The sequence below is a fragment of the Nymphaea colorata genome, chromosome 1, assembly GCF_008831285.2.
Source record: "Nymphaea colorata isolate Beijing-Zhang1983 chromosome 1, ASM883128v2, whole genome shotgun sequence".
In the NCBI taxonomy this organism is placed as follows: Eukaryota; Viridiplantae; Streptophyta; class Magnoliopsida; order Nymphaeales; family Nymphaeaceae; genus Nymphaea; species Nymphaea colorata.
In genome coordinates, this window is record NC_045138.2 from 5,566,522 (window position 1) to 5,575,690 (window position 9,169).

At 36.4% G+C, this 9,169-nt stretch overlaps 1 pseudogene; it reads right to left on the reverse strand.

Annotated features, from left to right (window-relative positions):
* Positions 1-5,057: 5,057 nt before the first annotated feature.
* LOC116245858 (xanthotoxin 5-hydroxylase CYP82C2-like) overlaps positions 5,058-9,169 on the reverse strand; it is a 19,225-nt pseudogene continuing 15,113 nt past the window's right edge.

Consider the following 9,169-nt stretch of genomic DNA (forward strand, 5'->3'; position numbering starts at 1 on the left):
GGTCCAAATCTGATGGGATGCTATTTCTTAAATCTTAATCGGATAAATATGATTTCTTAATCATATATTAATTTTTTTGCATCAGACTTTTTTTATCGGTTCAATTGGATATCCAATCCAAATTGAATATATTGATATCCTTATTAACAATGATAACAATGTGATATTGCTTCATGAGTTTGCCCTAAAGTTTGAGGGAGATTCAAAAAACAATTTGCTATAATGTTTCAGTATCAAATTTTTGGGGTAGATATATGAAATAGAATGTCATTGTTCCCATTACCAAATGCCCTCAAAAGACAAAAAAACTTGGAACTATTTTTCCATTTCTATGGAAAGAGAAAAGTGGGAATTCTTTTTGTGAGCATGGCTTGATGATAGTGAAATTCCGGATAAAATTGCTATCTTTGTGAATTGGATATTTTCGACAAAATTGATATTTTTGAATTTCAGTATTCCTATCCACAAATTGTAATTCCGACAAATTTTGTTTAAGTTATTTTCTTTTCAGTCTTCTAGCATTTGGGAAATTGAGTATGATTTTTTTCGCCCCATTTATGAATAGATTTTGTTTTCATTTAGTTTAGTAAATACTTTTGTTTTTTCTTATATGCATATATGTACGTTTTTTTTTACTTTTTTCTTTTCTGAATGTCGCTTGTCAAATCTTTTCAAATGGGACTATTTGCAAGGCATTGAATTCATACCGACTACTGTATTGAACACATAAAAGAACTTACAAAATTCGTTAATGAATTCCCATTTTCTAGATCTGCCTTTCTACTTGCTGATTGAAGGCATGTTATGTTCCTTAGTCAATAAGGGAGTGTTTAATAGCCTTTGATTTAAGGGAGTATTTTCTAAATCTTACTTCATCTTCTCATGATTCTGGTGCACTCAAGTATAGCTTCTTGACTCCGAAGATGAGATTTGAGAGAACGAAAAGAAATAGAGTGAGATATTGATTACATATCTCTAATGAGAATTATTTAGAAGAAGAATCAATTACTTTGGATGATCTCTTAGGGTTGCTTTGGGTGAAGCCCTAAAGTGATGAGCATATGCCTCCAAAAGATCTTCTTATGTTGGACCTTGAACAAGCTTGTTCCCAAAGATGGAGAAGAAGAATAGATGAAGAGACAAAAGGAGGAAAAGAGCTAATAGAAAACTCTAAAATGAAGAGACAAAAGGAGGAAAAGAGCTAATAGAAAACTCTAAATCTTCAAGTGACAGAGCACTAGAGGTTCCCAAAAGATTAGCTCATGTCCAAGAGGAAGGATTGTGAGGGTATTTATAAAGAGTTTTGGAGCAAAAACTGAAAATTTGATTTTTTTTTTTTAATTTAACAAGATTTTCTTGAAAATTTCAAATATTTTTGAATAATTTTTAATTTTTTAAAATATGCTTTCACTAAGTGGGATTAGCCGACAGGGCTAATGCACACCTAGCCAGGCCAAAATCACCCCCCAAGGGGCGGTTTTTCATCAAAATGGGGGCCCTGCGTGCACAGACCTTGTCTCAGTGTGCAACGCATATCAGCGGCGATGCGTGAAGGCGCTCTCACGTGCTCATTCGACTGCATGGCACGCTTGTGCGTTTGCTCGACCACGTGGCACGCTTGCTCGACCTTGTGGCGCACTCGCGTAGTGTGCGCACTTGCGCGCGCGTGATTTTTGTTTTTTGTTTTTGTTTTTTAAATCAAAATAAAAAATAATACTGAAAAGTTGTTTATATAAGAAGTGTAAAACCTTTTTTATTTAAAATGTAAGCAATGATGATTTTTGTTAAAAATGGGCGGCCGACTATGTTTTGAGAAATTCCAGGTTCGTTTTATATTTGGATTGGGTTCAATTGGTCGCCCATGCATTCTAAGGAGTAATTTAAGCTCAAAAGCACATCTCGACACAAAAGCAAAACATAAAACAAAGGAAGGTCCATGTGTGTGCGGGGACACACTCAATGACATTAAATTTTGCCGTTCGGATATCAGCTTTGGAATTTGAGTTTCAATTTTTGATTAGGATCTAAACTTGGGTTTGGGGTCTAATTCGGATCCGAGAATTGGATTTTGGATATGAATCTCACGTCTAAGGTTGGGTTTTGATTTTAAATTTTGTGTTTGGGATTGGACAAGGTTTAGAGATTTATTTTGGATCGACTAGTCGCAAATTTATTTTGGGTCTAGGATTGCGCTTAAGGACAAGGAATTAATCCAGATAAAATAATTGAGAACTGAGTGAAAATGAAATACACCCCTTTAAAAAAAAAAGAATTTGGGGAGATAACAGTGCTTCGTAAGTGTTCATCATAAAACTTGCTTTCTAACTAAAAACAAATTTCAATGTATACCACACATATATAACATCCTTGAGTTTCAACACAATCCTATTGTTGGTTTGTAAATTTACATCAGCAACACCAACTTGTGACAAACTATAATTATACATTCCAACACAGCATAATCACTAAAAGCATAAGTAAAAAATAATTCTTCATTTGAAATGACATGGAGAGACACTACTATCAATTACCCAGATCATATCGTGACTTGTCAAGTTCATAACATCTTCATCATAAACAACTGTCATTATGTATAGCTGCAACAACACGATCATTAATATCTTCATTTTTTCTATCTTCTTTTTTACTATTTATATTTCTCCATCAATTGAAAGCAATATTTTTTGATGTACCACATAACATATTCTTGAACTTGACCTTGATTTGCTTCAATTTTTATGTGTACATTTCTCACTCTTGAATTTATTTTTCTCCCTTTTTTTAGTGACAAATGCTAGACTTTTAGATTTTTTTCTCATCTATTCATTTAAAACACCGACCTTAACAAGCTTCATAAAAGTAATACTATTTGACATAGAGTTAGTGAGTGAGATCCAAAATGTCTGGTATAAATCTAGTGGAGTGAGAAAAAACCAAGGTTCAAGAACTTCATCTTCAAATTTTAGACTCACATCCGACAATTGATTAATAAGTCATTGGAATTCATTCAAGCGATCGACAACAAAATTTCCTTATGCTTAACTTGCATCATCCATATTATTGCCGGTCTTTGAAGCATGCAAATTTTCAAGTGAGGACCATAATTTCTTCATATGATTCTCATGCTGAACGTAATATAGGCATTCTCATCAACAAATTATCGAATAAAATCATACACCTCCTCATGCTCAAACTTTCAATTTTCATTACTGATAGATTCTGGCTTTTGATTTGTAAATATTAGAAGATGCATAATCTTCACAAACAAAATTCATTCACTTTGTTTTTGTGTAGATTATAATTTGTGTCAATCGAACTAATCACCTGACTTGTGGTAATGATGTTTATTCTTGAACCAAAGCTTCGATACCATTTATATTGGTAAAAGCAGGCACAAACCAAATGATCAAGTTTTACAAACAATGGCAATGACTAAAAATACCTGTAAATAAGCATTTTTATTCTGTGCAAATAAACGAACAATATTTCTTCCACCCGCACTCCAAAATAAAACTTTTATCAATTAAGAGATTTCAGTGCACAGGAATAAAAGCAAACACCAAAAAAGACAAATACCAATTTTCTACTTGGAAATCCCACTAAAAAATAAGAGATAAATGCCACAAGGTTGAGAGCAATCCGATAACAATAAGTCCATAGATCACCACAAGGTAGATACAATAAAACAAAGAAAGAGTAAGAACGGAAAGATCATGAGTGATCCAAGGCAAAGTCATCTTTCTCTAGCCCCAATAGTCATAAAAAGTGAAGAAAAAAGAACAAGGAAAACCTCAAACAAGAAATTTAAGTTTTCTTTCCCTCTCTATTAATGACTCTTGTTGCTTCGAGTGAGTGGAGAACATAAAAACCCCAAGCAATGAAGAAGAAAACCCCAAGCCAAGACTCGCCTAAAAACATTCTATCCCCTTTTTCTTCCCTCTTCTATTTAAATTTTTGTAATTTCAATCAACAAAATTGTTGCTTATTTGCATCTTTTCAATGCTTTCCACTCAAGTACGAGTGAAAAAAAAAATGACTTTTCACCTTCCACCTTGTGATCCAAACTTAGAGTTCTGTTAAAAATTGTTTATATTACTACTACAAAACTACTTGTTCTCTGCTTGAGTTTTAATGTCAGCGCTCAAAATCTGGCCAACGTGTGCCAATTTTATTTGATGATTTCAAGTATGTTGCCTTGTTTTCCCTCAAATTTTCTTATTGTATAGCTCAGCCAATCAAAAGCGGTGGAGATAATCTCACAAGGTTCCATCAATATACCTCATTCGACCATATGTGCAACAAAAACCATGACACACAGTACTTTACGATGTGTTCTAGCTTGGATATGGCAGACAGAATGCTTATAATGTTTTTTTTTCCTCCAATGTATATTTTTCATAGGCCACCCATCATAAGAAATTGATTCTTCAGAACTATGGATTAATTTGTGGCATCGCACCAATCCATGCATCACAAGCTGCTTCACCCCACCTCTGTCGCTATTTATTCAGTTTGGGCGAGCAGGAGGGAACCCACCGCTGGGGTGAGAAGTTGAAATCCCTTCAAGTCAACCCAGATGCACTTATGGTTACTTCCCTCAACTCAGAGAGTAGTGTCCATGGTAGTTTCTGACGAGAAAAGTAGCATCCACAAGAATTCAACCTGCAATTAACTAAGATTTTATTGATCCACTAATCCAACCAGCTACACTATGTTCCTTAAAACTCATTACCTATTTAGACACCCCAACATGATCATTAACAAGCAACATCTAGAATTTTCCTTTTGTCTAACATTCTAATTTCGTATCACCACATTATTCATTTTTAATTGCACTGAAAATTTGTTCAAAAATGAAACCATAAGCCTGCCATATCATCAGTAATGTTATTGCATACACTAAAAACAAGTAACTAATAGAGGTGGGGAGGGCGACGGGGCCTCAAAAGCACTAAGCGGAGTTGCTTTGGGCAGGGCTAGGCCATGTCCCTCGGTCATGTCAACCGGCTCATTCATGGGTGTAGACCATTCAAAGCTCTGCAGCAAGCGTGCCACAGTTAGGTGAAGAACTTGCATGGCCATCTGCCAGCGGACGCAGATCCTCCTTCCCGATCCAAATGCAAGAACGCAAAGTCCTGACCACCAAAGCTGGTCATCTCATTGCAGCTGCTCAAGAACCTCTCTGGCTTGAATTCTTCTGGGTCCATCCACAATGTCGGATCGTGATGAATCTTCCACACATTAACAAACAGAGTTGAGCCAACCGGCAACTCGAACCCCAAGTTGAATGGATTCCATTGACTCATGTGGGACCAAAAGCGGTCCATTGGATATAGGCGCATTGACTCTTTGACTATGGCTTGCAAATAAGGCAAGTTGTTGACATCTGTTTCATCCACTTGTCGCTCTTTGCCGATGTGGCAGTCTAACTCATCATGGGCTTTCTTTAGGAGATGTGGGTTATTTAGCAAGAGAGAGAGAGCCCACTCAAGTGTGACTGCTGTGGTCTCGGTCCGGCTACTACCAAAACCTGGAATAATTCAAGACAATGGAGATTGGTGGTAAATAGATCTATGCCCTTTACTGATGCTAGAGAATTGAAAGTGTCACAAGCAAACATGAATAAAAGTAGTATGGGGCAATTTCTTTTATTTGTTATCAGAGGAATTATTTAATATATATAGAGCAAAGAACATTCACTGAAAAGCCATTTGAACCTTACGGAAACTACTAAATGTGAGGCTGGTAGCATGAGATCCCAGATCAAGGCTGATCTAATATCCCTTTTATGTAGAACTACAACATAAACAAACACTAGATTTTGCCATTATGTGAAAAGAAGAACTGAGATCCTTAGTTTATAGATAAAACCTTACATTGGTGTCGGATCTGACCTAAAGCATGTGGATTTGAGATTCTCAATGATCCCAAATTACCTTGATTTTCAAATCTGAGGCAATCAAACACCCCTCGAATATAAACTACAAGAACATGCCTGATTTAAGATTGTGGGGGAGGGTCTCGTCTTAAATCTATGGCTCTCCAATCTTGAAGATTTAAAATCAGGGGCCATGATTTTATTGATCATGGAAGTTCACAATTTGATTGAAATGTGGATTTTATCTATCATGGATTTATGATTCCTTGGATCTAAGATCCATGTGGAATCAAGCACAACCTAAAAAACTCTTCTAGTATTAATATACTGCGTATATATGATACTCTCATTTCTCTTAGTTTTCTAGATTCCCATTATGCAAACAGAAATTAGGTGATGAGAAGGACCCAAATCTTATCAGTTTAAATAGGGTGCTAACACGTTCACTTAATCAGCTTAATTTGGCAAGAAATGCTTAAAGTTATAAAAAAAGATTTAAACTAAATCACCAAAGAACAAACATCAAAACCTGTTAGTAAGAAGAATCTGAAATATTTAGAAGAGAAAAAAGCACGGCGACCCATCTTTTTTGGTAATTAACCATTAGAAAATTAAACTTAAGGGGGAGTTTATTACTTCAGATCTGAAAATTCATAAATCTCACGTGAATCTGACGTGTTTTGCTTTTGTTGATATGACAAAAGAATCATGAGACCTAGGATTCATACTTAACATTCTTATTTTACTTCTCTCTGTTGAAACACTAAAGGTTAGAATTAAGATTGAAAGGGAAAAGTCGGATCTAGAACCACGGTTTTCAAGTCCTATGAGTCTTAGATGCAATCTGTCAAACGCCCGGTAAGTATGTTATGCATATATTTTTTTTATTGTCAAAATCTCCCAAGTTTGACCTTTGGAACTTCTCTTCAATGGCGGTTCACAATAGCTTAGCGATTTTAGTGCTTTCTGTACTTAAAAAAAAAAAGAGGAAAAGAGAGAGAGGTGGTAACGTACCGTAGCGGTGGCCTTAATTATGGCATCAGTTTGATGATTTTCGGACAAGTGGCCATCTTCTAATTCTTTAATGAGCACGTCAATCAAGTCTCTCTCCTCGCCGGCGCTACTGGACTCCTTCTGGCGGTGCTCCGGGATTGCGTCAGAGACGGTGACGTACAACTAGATTGTTAACTCAGCCAGAGCTTCTCTAAATCTTTTCCTTACCGTCTAAATCAAAGTACTGTTTTCTGGCGACCATCTGAGGACGATGTCATGGCCAGCAGCTCAAATGCTGGTTCATCTCAACCGGATCATGGTTGCTGCAACTGCCTACAGACGCCGCACCAAGGAGCCTACTTCATCGACCCCGGATGTGTTATGACCAGCTCGAGTTGCTGGCTTGACAGCAGGTCGGTGGCGACGATCTTGCGGAGTTCACGAAAGTGAGGTCCGTATGAGATGAATGCGAAGTGGCACGATCATGCCAAGGCGTTTCCAACCTTCTAGCTGTGGCCGACCGGCGAAGGCTCGGTCATTGACAGTGAAGCACTCCTTGGCCAGGTCCGTGCTGCTCACCACAATGGCACGCCTTTGTCCCAGTTGGGGACTGAAGAGAGGCCCGTGCTTCTCTGAAAGAGCAGCAAGAGTTCTATGGAGAGGTGTGGTTCTGGTCAGCAGACCGAGGTGTCCGACTATTGGCCAACAACCGTCCGGTTCCGGTAGTCGGCCTCTTGCTTTTCTTTTCTTCTAGATGAAGAAAAGAGCGAGCAGAGCTGCTAAACCCTCTGTTACCAGCTTGATGGAATCCATTTTAATTTTTTGTTTAAAAAATTATTTTTAAACAAAATATAACCATTCTAATATATTTATAAAAAATATTTTGATATAACACGTGCTTTGAATCAACTTGTTTTTACACAAAAAAATGTTGTTTTTTCTATTATCAAAATGTAGATGCTATGACAGCCATTCATTTATTTTCTTGTCATAAAAACACTATTAAATCCTAGAAATGGATCAACTGAATATATATTTCATATCAACCTATCCTTAATAACATATTCTACTGCTATACTTCAAAAAAAAAACACTTTAAATATCATATTTAAAGGGTTTTCGGTTTTGTCCCTGACCTATTTGTTTGGTTTATACCAATATTTTCGGTCAATACACAACCCCATATATTATAATGGGTATTATAATGGGTATGTTTGATAATTGGGTTTGGAGATCTTGGCGACCCCACCAGAGATTACCATAGGACAATGATGGTGACCTCCTTCTTAGACTTTACTATCAATAGCATTCTTCCATCGTTTGCACTATGATATTTTGGAGACTGATTGAATTGTTAGAACCACGTAATCCATGGCAGCCGCATCATTCCTTTCGACCAGATAGAGACCATTTGATAATATGAGCAATGTGTCATGATCCCATGAATCCATAGAGACCATTTGATAATATGAGCAATGTGTCATGATCCCATGAATCTATGGAGTAGATTAATGGAACACTATGACAATATTAAATGAATGTTCTATAATTTTTGTAGACATTAAAATATTTAGCACACATTAGAAAGCCAACCACAAAAGAACTAGGTGATCCACTGTGAGCACCACCCTAGTGCATGCAATAAATACGCACCAAAAAAGAAACAGAGACATTTTAGCCATTTTCAAAAAAGAAAACAAACACATTGAAGACTTTATAATTTTTATCTTCCACTTTCCATCTTTTATCTTTGTAGGATTGTTTCTTTTTATAAATAAGCGTACTCTGGTAATTTTTACACAGTACACAAAAAAAACCATAAACTCTCCTTGGTGCATATAACCAGCTTTGCATGAACACTTGCTGGCCGGAAGTCTGCCTCTAAAGGGAGAGAGCAAGAAAAACCTATGTGGGGTTATATTGAAAGGTATATGTTCCGTCTTGCCAAGAGGTGCTTGTTGTTAGTCTTTTAAGAACTACCATTTGATTGCAAATTAGTAAGCTGACTATGTACTAATTACCTGTGTAATTTTTTATTAATTTTGGAAAAACTGGTACTTTCAAAAAGTTGGCTTAACTTGGAAACACTCACGTTTGTTTGACAACAGTAACACGTTGTTACTTTCATGAATCTGCCCAAAAGTCGGGGTAGACTTATGAAATATAATAACCAATTGTCTTATAAATTTTTCCCAATTTCTTGGTCAGATTCATGGAACAATAAATGTTTTGTTTCTATTAACAAATGGGCCCGAAGGTACCAACAATTGACAAATGGATTCAACTCAAAAGGTTATA